Raw genomic sequence first — 13,508 nt, 5'->3', positions numbered from 1 at the left:
TGTGATCCTTCCCCAGTGCTAATGACATTCAGCACAAAAACACTGCCCTGACAAATGGAGTTCACCCCCTCCCCAGGCTCTCAGGCTCAGAGCACCGTCACGTCCATCGCAAACACCTCCTGGCTACTCCGGCTAAATTGCGGTGGGTCCCTGGCTTCTGGACGGAGGCGCTCACTCCCCAGCCCCCTAAGCAGTCTGTGTGTTGACCCAACAGTGAATGCCACCACACCAGAGCGTGGGCAGTGAACCGGCCGGACAGAGCGTTGGAGGCAAGCTAGGTGTGGGAGTAGGGGCCATGGGTGTTGTTCTTTCCGCCACATCTCCTGTGCTGGGTAAAAACGTGTTTACCTCCATGCTTGCCAGCCCCTTGTGTAAGTGTATGGCTTATATAAATTAGGGGATCGAGGAGAAAAAAATCTATTTTGGAGGAATGAGAGACAATATAAAGATCAGAACAATCATAGTGAGACGAGGAATGTGGGAGGAGGAGAGAATTCATCCCAGGGAGAGAGGGTTTATATATATACCCACAGAGTGGAGGTCCATAACGAACTCGAACTCCCCATTCCAAGCGCTTTGCCATCCTGTTTCAACACACCGTTCCAGACATCTTGTTTGGTAACTTTTCGGCTTTGCACATGCTCTAGAATGCTCTTTTCTTGCTTCTAAGTATCAACACGCTAATGACGAAGGGATCCACACAATATGTGTTTGTCTATGAATGAGCTCGTGGGAAATTGAGGCTTTCCTGCTCCCTGTCCCTTCAAGCAAAGTCGGTCACCTCCTTTTTTGTCCCATTATCCCTGCTTACCCTTTATGGTTTCGCGTAACACGCTGTTTTGACTTCTGTTTATGGTTTGTCTTGCCCACTAGTCCCTAGTTCATTGAACAGAAGCGCTGTTTATTATTTCTTTTCTTTCCACAGTGCTTAATACAGTTCATGGCACATAGAAGTGCTCATAACTTTTCATGGAATAAACAAAGAGGTGATTGAAGGAATGAAAGGGATCAAACACTCTGAATTTTTGCACAGATGCCTGTCCCAGAGCTATGGTCGCAGTCACATGAAACGGGAGCGTAGCTGCTTGGTAATACTGTCTAATATGGGGGGGTCCCAACTTTTAACCCGTTTCTTCACCCGTTGCCTACAGTCGGGCACCAGGAATCGTCTAGCATCTTAGGAACAACTGCTCTCACTCTGAACAGTGGGCTAGTCTGGTTGCCTGGCTCTGATCAGGTATATGACACGCTAAGCTCCCATAATCGTCCATCAGGACTGATTTGGGAGCCAGTAGAAGAGAGATATCCATTAAGCCGGTGCTGAGTCTCAGTAACGGCCCTATGGTTTGAATAATCAATTGCCATTACCCAACATCCAATAACCAATAGAGATGAAGGCATGCCTCCCCTCGCCCCCTCTTTCCTCCACGCCAGCCGGATTTAATAAGATGGCTCATGATACTCCATCTCCCCACGCAATGCACGAAAGCATCATAATCAAGTCTCTCATTCCCTGGATGTTCCCAATCAGACAAGGAGGGTTTACAGGTGAGAGCAGGCTGGAGGCTTGGATCCCTGACTTGGCAACCCGTGCCCCCATGTTCACCACGTAGGAGGGGTCCTCTTCAGTACGCCGCTCACAACTCGGAAAAAACCCCCGCATCAGCCATTTCTCATAAACAAGAAAGAGGCCAATTTCCAAGATGCCGCCTGATTTCCATAACCCTTCCTCCCTCCTTTCTGAGGCACGGAGTAATCTCTCCCCTGCAATATAATAAATATTTCACTTTCAAATCCCGATTCATTAAAGGAAGCCCAGGAGGGAGAAATAATAAGGTGTCGTTTTACAGCCCAAATAAAACAGTGAAAGATATATTCTATAATTTATACTTCCGACTTTAGGTTGAGATAATTCATATATCATTTTCAGTTAGGGACCCCAAATGGTGCTGTGTCAGCATATTGGTTGAAAAATAACTTTTTGTATTATTTTATGCCTTTCAGTAACGTGCCCTGGTTATCATACATCAACACTAGGTTAAGCTCCAATGTCTCGGCAGCTCCTCCTAAGTCATTCTCTTTCCCTAACCAATGTCACTTACCCTCCTCTCTACAGACGGGGCCCCTAAATTGCACACACACGTCCTCCCAGACACAAAAGCACAGCCCCAGCTGGAATCAGCGTGGCTGAAACCATTTCTCTCACTATTGTTACCATAACCTGACTGTTCTCTTCTCTGAGCATGAGAAAACAAAACAAACGCCCATTGGAAACAAGCTGTAGGATGGGCTTCCAAGAAAAATACCATCTTACACGTGTGTACCATTTACAGGCAGGGATTTGGTGGAAAGAACATCAGCTCCCGGCGTGTATTCAAATCCCAACTCCTCCTCTTACTATCCAGGTGTTCCTAAGCGACAGTTAATTTCTCCAAGCTTCAGTCTTCTTGTCCATAAAATGGGGATACTAATAGCTGGCCAAGCAATTTTGGGGAATTGTAACTGAGGTCATCAAACCATGGTAGAAATTGTGCACTTATTGTGTGTGTCTGTGAATTTGTGTACACACTAAGTGACAATAAATGCAGACACACACAGCTGACATGGGTCCTACATTCTAGAGGGATCATCTTGTTCACGGTTGTTGTAACCTCATAACCTGCCAGGAGTGTGCTCCCCAGTTTACAGGCGAAGAAACTTGAATCTTGAGAAGTTAAACTGTTTACTTAAGATCATTGAATATAGGGGCGCCTGGGTGGCTCCGTGGGTTAAGCCTCTGCCTTCAGCTCAAGTCATGATCTCAGGGTCCTGGGATCGAGGCCCGCGTCGGGCTCTCTGCTCAGCAGGGAGCCTGCTTCCTCCTCTCTCTCTGCCTGCCTCTCGGCCTACTTGTGATCTCTGTCTGTCAAATAAAATAAAATAGATCATTGAATATACATACTAGATAATGTAGAAAATATCACAAAAGCATTTTCCTAAACAATTCACTGGGCTCTTATGATAGTGCTAGGATCTAAGAAAGGCAGGAGAATCATTATGAGACAACGCGTCCCCCTGCCTGGGCCGCCATGTTGCCTGGCCTTGTAGCTTTCCTCACCTGCTTCAGCTGCCCTTTGGTTCAGACACATGGCGAGGGTATAGGGCCTTTGGATTCCATCGAGTCAAGTTGGAAAACATCAGACTTTCTTGACCAATCACCCTTCTACTCAGCAGATCTCTGGTTCCTCCATTCATCTGGAAGGTACCACATGGAGACTAATCTTCTGTCCCACCCAAGGATCCTCCATAGTCAAAGCCAACCCTCCTCTGCCTGAGGAAATCAGAAGAGGACCCCAAGAGCCCTCCAGGCTGGGGACTCCAGGAGTAGCAAAAGCGTTAGGTGGACATATGGTCCTGCCGAAGGTTTCTGGGAGGTGCTCCTACTTCCCCTGGGTTTAACCTTCCTTTTCAGATTGTTTGGTGGAGACCCACAGGGTCCATGTGACCCGGGCTTATAGAAGTTGGTGTCGGCATCAGGGCCTGCTCCCAGAGCCCAGGTCCTACTGTCTCCGGTGCATCATGAACCCTCCCTGTCCAAGTCCTGGACAAGAACCCACAACTTCCTGCCTCTGTCCTGCGAGTCTGTGTCCAGTAGTAACAGTCCTAGTAAAGTAACAACAAGGACAAGGGTCACATGCAACGTGTCAGACACTCTGCTTCATACTCTCTGTGTATTAGTTCATCTGATCCCTATGATAACCCTAAGAGGGGATAACAACGCACCATTATCCATTCGTAGTTGACAAAAACAGACTTTAAAAAACAATTCTCCTGTGGTACCTCCAGATAATGGAATACTATTCAGCACCAAAAAGAAATGAGCTATCCAGCCATGGCAAGACAGGGAGGAAACTTAAATGCATATGATTAAGTGAAAGAAGCAAGTCTGAAAAGGCTGTATAGAACATTCTAGAAAAGACGAAATCATGAAGACAGTAAAATGACAAGTGTTGGCCAGGGCTGGTGAAGAAAGAAGGGATGAGTAGGCTGAGCACAGGGGATTGTTAGGGCAGTGAAACCACTCTACAGAATGACCGATCTACAGAATGACGGATCTACAGAAATGATGGATCTGTGACATTCCACGTTTGCCAAAACCCACAGCATATGCAACACAAGGAGCGAATCCTACTGTAAACCCTGGACTTTAGTTAGTAATAATGCGGTATATCGTTGTGTTGGTTCGTCAGTTATAATAAGTGTACCATGCAAGATGTTATTACTAGGGGAAGCTGAATGTTGTGATGCGATGGGAAGCGGTATACGGGAATTCTCTACTTTGTGCTCCATTTTTCTGTAAACCTAAAATGACTCTAAAAAATAAAGAATTATCAAGAGCAAAACAAAACAAAAAGTAACTTTCCAAAGTCCCTTGATCACTAAGTGGGCAGCCGTGATTTAACCTAAACTCAGCTTCAAGTTTCAAGTGCCTAGATTTTAAGTCAGGAGATGCAACAGCCTTTATCTGAATTCCAGGTTTCTCATCCCTGAAATGGGACTAGGGTCAGTTAATACCTCTGCGGCCCCTTATGCAGAGAGGGCCAGCAACATGGTTGACTGTAAAGAGCTGGAAGAATTTTTGTCAACTGTCAGGTGTATGCAAATTTAAGAAATGACCATCATTGATTTGAAATCCCATCTACTGGTCCATCAAAAAGGAGGCCATGCTTCTCTGGTTACTACTGCTGAGCCTGAATTGGAAGAAAATCATGTGAAGAGGCTTATAATCACCTTCCCCTTTCCTTGGACACTGGCCTCATTTGATTGGGCCCAGAGGTCCTAGAGGGGTGGAGCAGCCAGGGAGGCAGAAGCTGCGAGTCTGCAAAGCTCCTGAAGCAGAAAGGGGAGAGAAAGTGAGAGAGAGGACAGCTGTATCAGAATGCTCATTTATCATAAGAGCGATTTCCCTGTTAATAAAGTGACCTTGTGTAAACAGCTCAGCTTCTCACGGCTCTTGCGTCATCAGGAAAGGGACACCCGCTGATGGATCGCGACCACATGGGCAGCTGAACCAGGGTGAGCTGCCCCCACGGAAAGAATGCTGGCCCCCGGATCACAGAGAGACTGGGCAGGGGAAGGGAGATGCTTCTCACCAGCTCCTTTGTGAGCAGACAAGCAGACTGGACCCTGGGTCGTGGTGGGCCCGGGATGGGAACTCCACCCAAGACCTTGGAACTGCAAGCAGAATGCCCCTTGCAAGGCTTGGGGCATCCAGACCGTGTTCTGCTTATCCTAGAGAGTGCACACAGATGGTTCTTTGGTTTCCCAGAATGAGAGGTCTAGAATAGGCGAGACCCGAATTACCTGGGTCTGTAACGTAAAACAGCTAAAAATGACCACGGAGCTTAAGGCCCTTTCAAGCTCTCCTTGGTTCTGCCTGGCTGAGTCATGGTTCAGCACACCCAGATTCCTGGCGGAAGGGTCACCATTGCCCTAGCATTCAAGCCACTGGCAGAAGGGGAGCTCTCTGTCTCAGCTTCAATAGAGACAGACGAGAGGAAGTCCGGCACGCCCTCCATGGAGCCCAGGAAATGATGCTGACGGGTGTGGTTGGGGGATCCCGCCAGTACGGGCCACGCACCTGCTGTGAGATCTGGGACACCCTGCCCCGTGTCCCTCAGTGAGGGTTAAACCAGCTGATCTCCAAGGTGCCATCTGGTTCTGAGGGTTCCAATTATGTGTGGTGCTTCTCCTAACTAAACATATAGATGTTAAAGCAATTTTTAAAACTAATAAGTTGAGCAGCTGGAGTGGAAAATCATCCTTACATTAAGGCAACCCTCTGCTCCCCTCCCCAATTGTTTTCCCCTGCCCCCTGAAGCGGAGATGTGGAATTTGCCAGTTTTTGACATTTTACAAAAAGATCTTATTTCCTGCAAAGACAAAAGACACCTTTTAACCCTCTTTTCATATCTCCTCTGGTCTGGAATCCTGAGAGAGGGAAGCCTCCATCCTCCAGGAAAAGAGGACAGGATACGAGAAAACCAAACCCATCATCACCCCCTTTTTCTCTCCTAGTAGAAGCTTCCAATTCCCAAGCAGGGCTCTAAGCCCTGGAATTAACCCCCATTATGTTGCATAGCAGCCTGCCTCGAATACATACAATGCAAGCAGAGGGCTCTTTGATGCGTTGACACAATTTGGTGAACATAACATATTTCTTTCTTTTCAACAGCATCTCTCCTACCTTTTGTCTGAGTTCTTTGAGGGCTGGGGGGCTCTCAGCTTAGCTATCACTGAATCTTCAACAGAAGTGAGAGTTTAAAAAGGACTCAAGTTCTATCCCCTCCCAGGAGCATCTGCATTTTAACAGGGAACCCTTAAGGGTTGAAATCTTCCACATCAAGGAATGAATCTCTAACAGTAGAATTTCAGACCTTAGGGCTGACAATGGGAGCGCTCTTTTGTGGTGGGGGAGACCTGGCAGGGACACCGTCTTCTCAGTTGACTTCTCACTCGGGCCCTGCCCACAAAGCCCACTGGAGGGACTTTAGCGAGACAGAGGCTGCTTCTCATTCAAAAAAGAGAGCAGCTGGGGGGCCTGGGGGTGCAGTCGGTTAAGCGTCCAACTCCTGGTTTCAACTCAGGTCATGATCTCAGGGTTGTGGGATCAAGTCCCATGTCAGGTCCCCGCTCAGCATGGAGTCTGCTTACAACTCTCTCTCCCTCTCCCACAACCCCTCCAGTTCGTGCTCGCTCTCTTTCTAAAATAAATAACTCTAAAAAAACAAACAAACAAACAAACAAACAAAAAAAAAATGAAAGAAAGAAAGAAGAGAAGAAAAAAAAGAAAAGAGCAAGCAAGCAGCTAGCTATGCCCACTCTCCAGTTCTTACATCATGAGAAGGATCTGTGTTATTCCTGAAGCATGTCCTGGCTGGGGAAAAAAAAAAGAGAGGACTAGAGCCAGTGAGGGATCACCTCTCCTGAGAATCTGTAAACCCATCTGCCTGAGGGGGTGTGGTGGGGGACGAGTTCGTACTGGGCCTGAGGGCCAACCTCTTTTATTTATATAAATATGAATAAAGGAAATAATGTATCTTGCTTCAACAAAGAATAATGGAGATCCACCTGTTTAAGAGACACGTGGTGTGGAAGGTCAAGTGGGGAGCGAGGAGGGGAGGGCGCTGTTAAAACTGAGGGAAAAACAGATTCGCTTAGTGTCCTTCAGGCAGCCAGAGGGCTGCTTTCCTTAACTGCACCCTGCTTCCAAGTACTTCTCTTTTCTCCAGCTAGATGCCTAGGCACGTGCTAAAGATACCCACCCACTGGGCGCCTGCAGCAGCCTTCCCGGTAAGAAGCCAGTCTGCAGGCGTGGGGGAGGGGTGGACAGTGGCCTTGAACACTGGGCTGAAGAGGGGAGCTTCCTCTTAAGCCATCGCTACAGAGTGAACAGCAGCCCCTGAGCAAATTGCAGTCAGCACAGGGGAGTGAGGAAAGCTGGACCACTGGCAGTTTCAGGAAGCCCTGCCACAAGGGAAATGCACTTACAGTCTTGGTTTTATCTTTGAAATCCTTGCCCGTATAGGTTGATGCTAGAATGTACCCGTGTCTCTTTGAACATAAAAATAATATTTGCAACCACGTCCTCGTGGGTCACACAAGGACCGGCCATGTTCGTCTCATGGGCTGTCTCACCCCCAACGTGCTGCCGAGACTCTCAGGGTGCAGCCACACTCCAAGTCGAGAGGGTCAAGGGGTGTCAGGCCCAGATCTGAGCATTGAGAAGGAGGCGGTGGGAGAGGGCTGAGACCAGAGGCCGAGAGACCAAGTGAGGGGGAGCCCTGCCGGAGAAGAGAGGCATCGACAGAAACGAGGAGGGCCGAGGAGATACTAGGGAGGTTTTCTATATGAACTTGAATGGACTTGGTAAGTGTTGGTCATGGAGCTGAGAAAATACGTCCCAGGCTCCAAGTGTTCTCCCAGGGTGCTAATTATAGTGCTGCTACGTAACAAATGCTCCCCTCACCGAGCCACTTCTGACAGCCATTTTATTACGCTCCCAGGTTCTGTGAGGTAGGACTCTAGAAAAGCAGAGCTGGAGTGGCTCGTCTCCCTCACTGTGTCTGAGGCCTCAGCCGGGGAAACGTGAAAGCTGGAGTGACTTCCCCGGGTAGGAATCACCAGGTGGGTCTGGTGGTCCATGCTGGTTGTCGGTCTGGCCCTCAGCTGAACTGTGGGCCGGAGCCTCCTGGCCTGGGCCCCTCTGGGCTGCCCCCCAAGATGGCGGCTGGGTTCCCAGAGCAGGCGTTCCAAGGGCACAAAGTGCATGACCTCTTCCCCTACCCTCGGAAGTCGCTAAGCATCCCTTCCATTGTGCTCTGTTGGTGGAGGCAGGCACAAAGGTCTGCCCCAGCTCAACAGACTGTCAGGTTCCTGGACTCCACCACGGGATGGGAAGAGCATCAAGGTCACGTTGTGGGAAGAGCACGGGGAATGGAAGGTTTTGTTGTGCTCCTCCTTGGAGAAGACAATATGCCGCCATGCTCTGTCGGGAGACCCTCTTGTCAATTTTCACTCAGAGTCATAAGCCCAGCTAGTAACGCTGAGCAACTAAGACGGGGTGCTTGTGGGTTTCACCTTTGCCTCCCCCCACAACATCCATCATCATGTCTTGTTTTCAGAAGGGTTTAGCAAGAATTTGTGTGATGAATGAATAAAACAACAAATGAATAAATGGATGAGAAATGGGCTGCTGGAATGTCTCCATGGCACCCGACACAGACATCTGCCTGGAGAAAGTGGAGCTCCTCGAAGGAAGGGCCCACTTAAGGCAAGTTGGTTTTATTGCTCTCACTTCCCTCCTGTATGTTCTCAGCTAATCCGGCAATCCATTATTTATGTGTAGCCTAATTAAGGTTGTGAGTGGCTTGATCCTTGTTTACTTAAGCCTATCCCGGAAGATTGCCAAGATTAAATAAAATTACCTCCAGGCAGGCAGGCCTCCTCGGGGCTGGGCTAGAAGAGAAGATTGGAGACTAAGAAGCTGTCTTCTGGGGAGCGTGCACCTTGGAAAACTTCCCTTCTGTCTCCCAGGCACACACTCGTCACATGCCCAAGGCCCATCCCCGCCCAGAGGCTCAGTGGACCACACACGTGCATCCTTCAACCCCTCTCTCTGCACGCACGGGGGGGCCCCCGCCGTATAAAATGCACTTGTACACAAATGTTACTGCTTCTGCACTTGCTGCTGCCTGTTCCAGCTCCCTTAATAAAGATTCAGATAATCTAGACCAAACAAAACTCAGTGAAGTCTGAAACTAACTAATCGAAAACGATTAGCTCCTCTCAGCCTCTGAATTTACCCTTTTCTTGTAAAACCGAAGACCGGTTCTTACGTGGCTGCTGGGTCTTGTATATTTAATGAGGAGACAAGAGGGTGGCTGGAGGGGAGGGGATGGGTTAATATTTTTTAAATGATTAGTAGCAAATTAGAGAACATTTCACAGGGCCATTTGCATCCCCCCCCCCCACCACCACTAGCCCTGAGCCTGTTCTTTGGAGCAGCAGTTAACCCATCGGTCTCCAGCTTGAACTCGGGGTTCAAGGGACCCTTCATCGATGGGAGAATTTTGGGGTTTGCTCACGCTCACATCCAAGAGGCTATCGGGGACCTCGGGGTTTTAGGGAAAGAAGAATAGTCTTGGCCACCACTCTTCGTCTTCCAGCAGTATCCAAAGAGACGCCATTGACAATTGTTTATCTAGAGGAAAGGCCTAGGGAAGAAGGATGGAGACAGGGTCCTCTATCAAGAGGGAATGCAGGAAAAAGAATGAGCTTTCTCAATATGGAGGAAGTAAAGACACATTTCGCAACACGTTCCTCTATTCATTTATTTCAGAATACGTACTGGGCAGTGTCCCAATACTATGCGCCGTGCTACTCTGTTGCGGTGGTTACTCGCAGTTCAACGGGTGATACCGATAAGCCAAAGAGCTGATCGCTGAATAATAATGCTGCCGTGTGGTTAAGCACAAAGAATGCATAGAAGGGGCTTCTCAGCCAGTTTTTAAGTTTGAAGCAGGTGTCTGGAGGTTGACGAGGGCTAAGTTCTGCATTAGTTGTTTGCATGTGTGTGAGAGAGAGAGCAAGAATGGGGAGGGAGGATGATGGGTCAGGGGCTAGTGGTGGGAGACGGTGTTTAGAGAAGTAACTGCATGAGCAAAGATGTAATAACATCATCATCATCATCATCACAGTAGCATAACAATAACAATGGGAGAAAGAGTAGTAATGACGCAATTACCATAAATATCCGGCATATATAGATCCATATGTATGGATCGCATTTAATCTTCACAACAAATCTAAATTCTCCCCATTTTACGCAATGTACCACTACATCACACCCAGATGAAGGAATTTTCCCAAAGTCACAGGTGAAGAAGTTGGAATTGAAACCCAGGCAGAGAACTGAAATGCGTAGCCCGTGCACTCTCTAAGCTGCCAAGGCAAAGGGCTTGTTCTTTGTCCCTCAGGAATTAGACATTGAGGGGTCTTAAGCAGGGAAGGGACAAAGTCAGATTTGCATTTGAAAGGCCAGTCTGTAAGCCCCCATGGCAAGGGATTTGAGGGTGGGAGGCTGAAGGTGGGGTGGCTCAGTAGGACGGTTCGAGTCCCCGGGGGAGAGAACAGGGGCACCTCGCCTCCCCTGGGGGCCGAGAAGGAACGGTCAAATGGGAGAAATGTTTGAAATAAAAACTTGAACAGCATGCGTGACTAGAAGTGAAGGGTACATGAAAAGGAATCTCGAATTCCCAGATTTATTGCCAGAGTGAGTAGAAGCACCATGAACCGTCTAGAAAACCCTGGAGGCAGGAGGGGCTTGGGGCGTCAGAGGGAGAGGAAAACGCGGGGAGGCAGGTGCATCCTGGAGCTCTACACCTGCTGACCCTGGCGTGCGGCGGGACGTCCGTGCGCATGAGCAGAAGTTATTTGGATGGATGAACTGGAAGCTGCAGCTAAGAGGTTAGAGATGAAGGCACCGCCCGCATCATGGTGGTAATTAAAACCACACAGATGACGAGATCACCCTGGGAGGGTGGTCCCAGTGGGAGGAGAAAGAAGCCGAGGAGTACCGGTGTGGAAAGGGCAGATGGAAAAGAGAACCTGGAACACTGTCCGCGAAACAATATCTAAAACGTACAAGGAGAATCCAGGGGAAAAAATAAAACCACAGAAGAAGGGAACAGAGTTCCGAGAGAGTGGCGATTACATCCAATGACGCAGAGAAGTCCAGACAAAGGACTGAAAAGTGTCCCCTAGCTTCATAATCTACAGTCCCTCCGTGAGCTTCGACACACCGTTCAGTGAGGTCGTGGGGTGGGGAAGGGAGGCCAGTGAACACACAGAGGGAACGGGAGGTACGAGAACAGGGGGACTAATCTTCCAAGCAGCTCGTCCATGTAGGAAGTGAGTAATCCAAAGACCGGGGATCAAGATGAAGGAGAGCTGTTGAGGATGTGAGACATCTGAGCCTCTTTGAAGGAGACGAAGAGGAACAAGTAGAAAGAACAATGAGACAGTGGAGGAGAGAGAGGACAAGGGAGTGAGGTCCCAGCTTTAGTGGGAGTGGATGCGATCAGGGTACGGTGGGGAGTGGGCCGTGAACTGGGAGAAGCGTCGTCCCTTCGATAGTTGGAACCAGATTGGGAAAGATGCGTAAATCCAAATGGTGGGGACGTCCGAGAGACGATATTCTAATTTTTTGGAGGAAGTAATGGATGAAAACATCTGCTTAGCATGCAAAGGAAGCTTGAGAAGAGAGACAGGGATGAGTGGTGGGGAGGGCAAGGGTGAGAGCTGCCCCCTGGCAAACTACTTAGCCTGCTTTGCCGTGGAGCTCCAGCTGTCCCTGGGTTATGGGATCTCCCCTCGGAATTCTCAACAGATCTGGTACAGGGACAAAGGCAGTGCACACATGGTGAGAATCTGCCGGCTGAGTGTACAATGGGGTCCAGCAGACACACCGACACCAAAGTCTCTGGCCACGGCCGCGGTTCTCTCTGTTGGGCACATCAAAGAAGCCAAGGCGTGACGGTGTCCACAGGGTGGCTGGCACGCGGCCCCCAGTGAGTACCGGCTATTGTTAGCAGCCATCAGCTGGCGATCCCCACGATCATTCCCTATCTTAAATTATAAAATCTAATATTCTTCTATCCAACAGAAGAAATAAGATGGAGACTGAGGTTTTAACAGATGAGCTTAAGATTAAACCCAAAGGGATTCCCAAGAGGAAGGGCTATAAAATGCCCACAAAGGCTATTAAGGAAGGTCATAGAATCCTGGCTAAAATGAAGATCGGGACGGGGGCCACCTGGGGGGCTCAGTCAGTTAAGCATCTGCCTTTGGCTCAGGTCATGATCTCAAGGTCCTGGGATTGAGTCCTGCAACGGGCTCCCACTTGGTGGGAAGCCTGCTTCTCCCTCTCCCTCTGCCCCTTCCCTGCCCCATGCTCACTCTCTCTTTCCCAAATAAATAAAATCTTTTTTTAAAAAATGAGGATCAGGACGGACTCCTAGGCGCCCAGGGAGAAGCCTGAGGTCTGTGCCTGCAGAAAGCGACGTCTCATAGCGTCACATGCAGTCCACTCGTCAGGGCCGGCACCAGCATGGTCCCCAGAAGGGCTGGGGGAGTGGGGCCGGGGGCAGGAGAGCCAGAGTCACGCCTGCTGCAGGGTCAGCCGGGGAGGGGACGTGTTTGCTCTCCCTCCTACAGCCCGCACCCCTCTGCTGCCGATGACAAAACTGAGGTCCGGACAAAGCAAACGCTCTGACTCGCTTTTAAGTGGAAATCAGGATGACCCGCCAGGGATCCCGGACTGCCGGCCCCCGGAGTCCCGTCCGGCTCCCTGTGTCACCACCTCCCTGACACAAACAGCACAAACATCACAGCCACAGTTACCGAGAGGGCCTGGAAAAAGCCGTGAAGACCACGGAGCAACAGATTTATGAATTGAGGCCCTGTTTCCACCGTCGGGCTCGGGGGGATCATCCTTTCACATAAATAAGACGCAGCATAACCTAGAGTGATCCTCGGCAGAAACAAAGTACTGAGGGGGCCTGGGCTCCCGCTGTGAGATGCTAAGTGTGCAGTTTAAGCTCATTTGGAGCATGTCAAAGCCAGAGGGCCTACACATGGGCCCCCCTAGCTTTTTTTTTTTTTTTTTTTAATTAATTATTTATTTATTTGACAGAGACCACAAGTAGATAGAGAGGCAGGCAGAGAGAGAGGGAAGCAGGCTCCCTGCTGAGCAGAGAGCCCGACGCAGGACTCGATCCCAGGACCCTGAGATCATGACCTGAGCTGAAGGCAGCGGCCCAACCCACTGAGCCACCCAGGCACCCTGGGCCCCCCTAGCTTTAAGGAGAGCCTGTTTCGGTGGCAACAACGTTGTCTGGAACCTAATGCTTACCAGGAACCCAGAGTGGTAGCCCCGTTACAGGATTAACATGGCTCGGCTCTGCTCA

Source organism: Meles meles, chromosome 8, assembly GCF_922984935.1.
Source record: "Meles meles chromosome 8, mMelMel3.1 paternal haplotype, whole genome shotgun sequence".
Taxonomy (NCBI): domain Eukaryota; kingdom Metazoa; phylum Chordata; class Mammalia; order Carnivora; family Mustelidae; genus Meles; species Meles meles.
The sequence above is the reverse complement of the archived record's forward strand: the minus strand, read 5'-3'. Positions refer to the sequence as shown.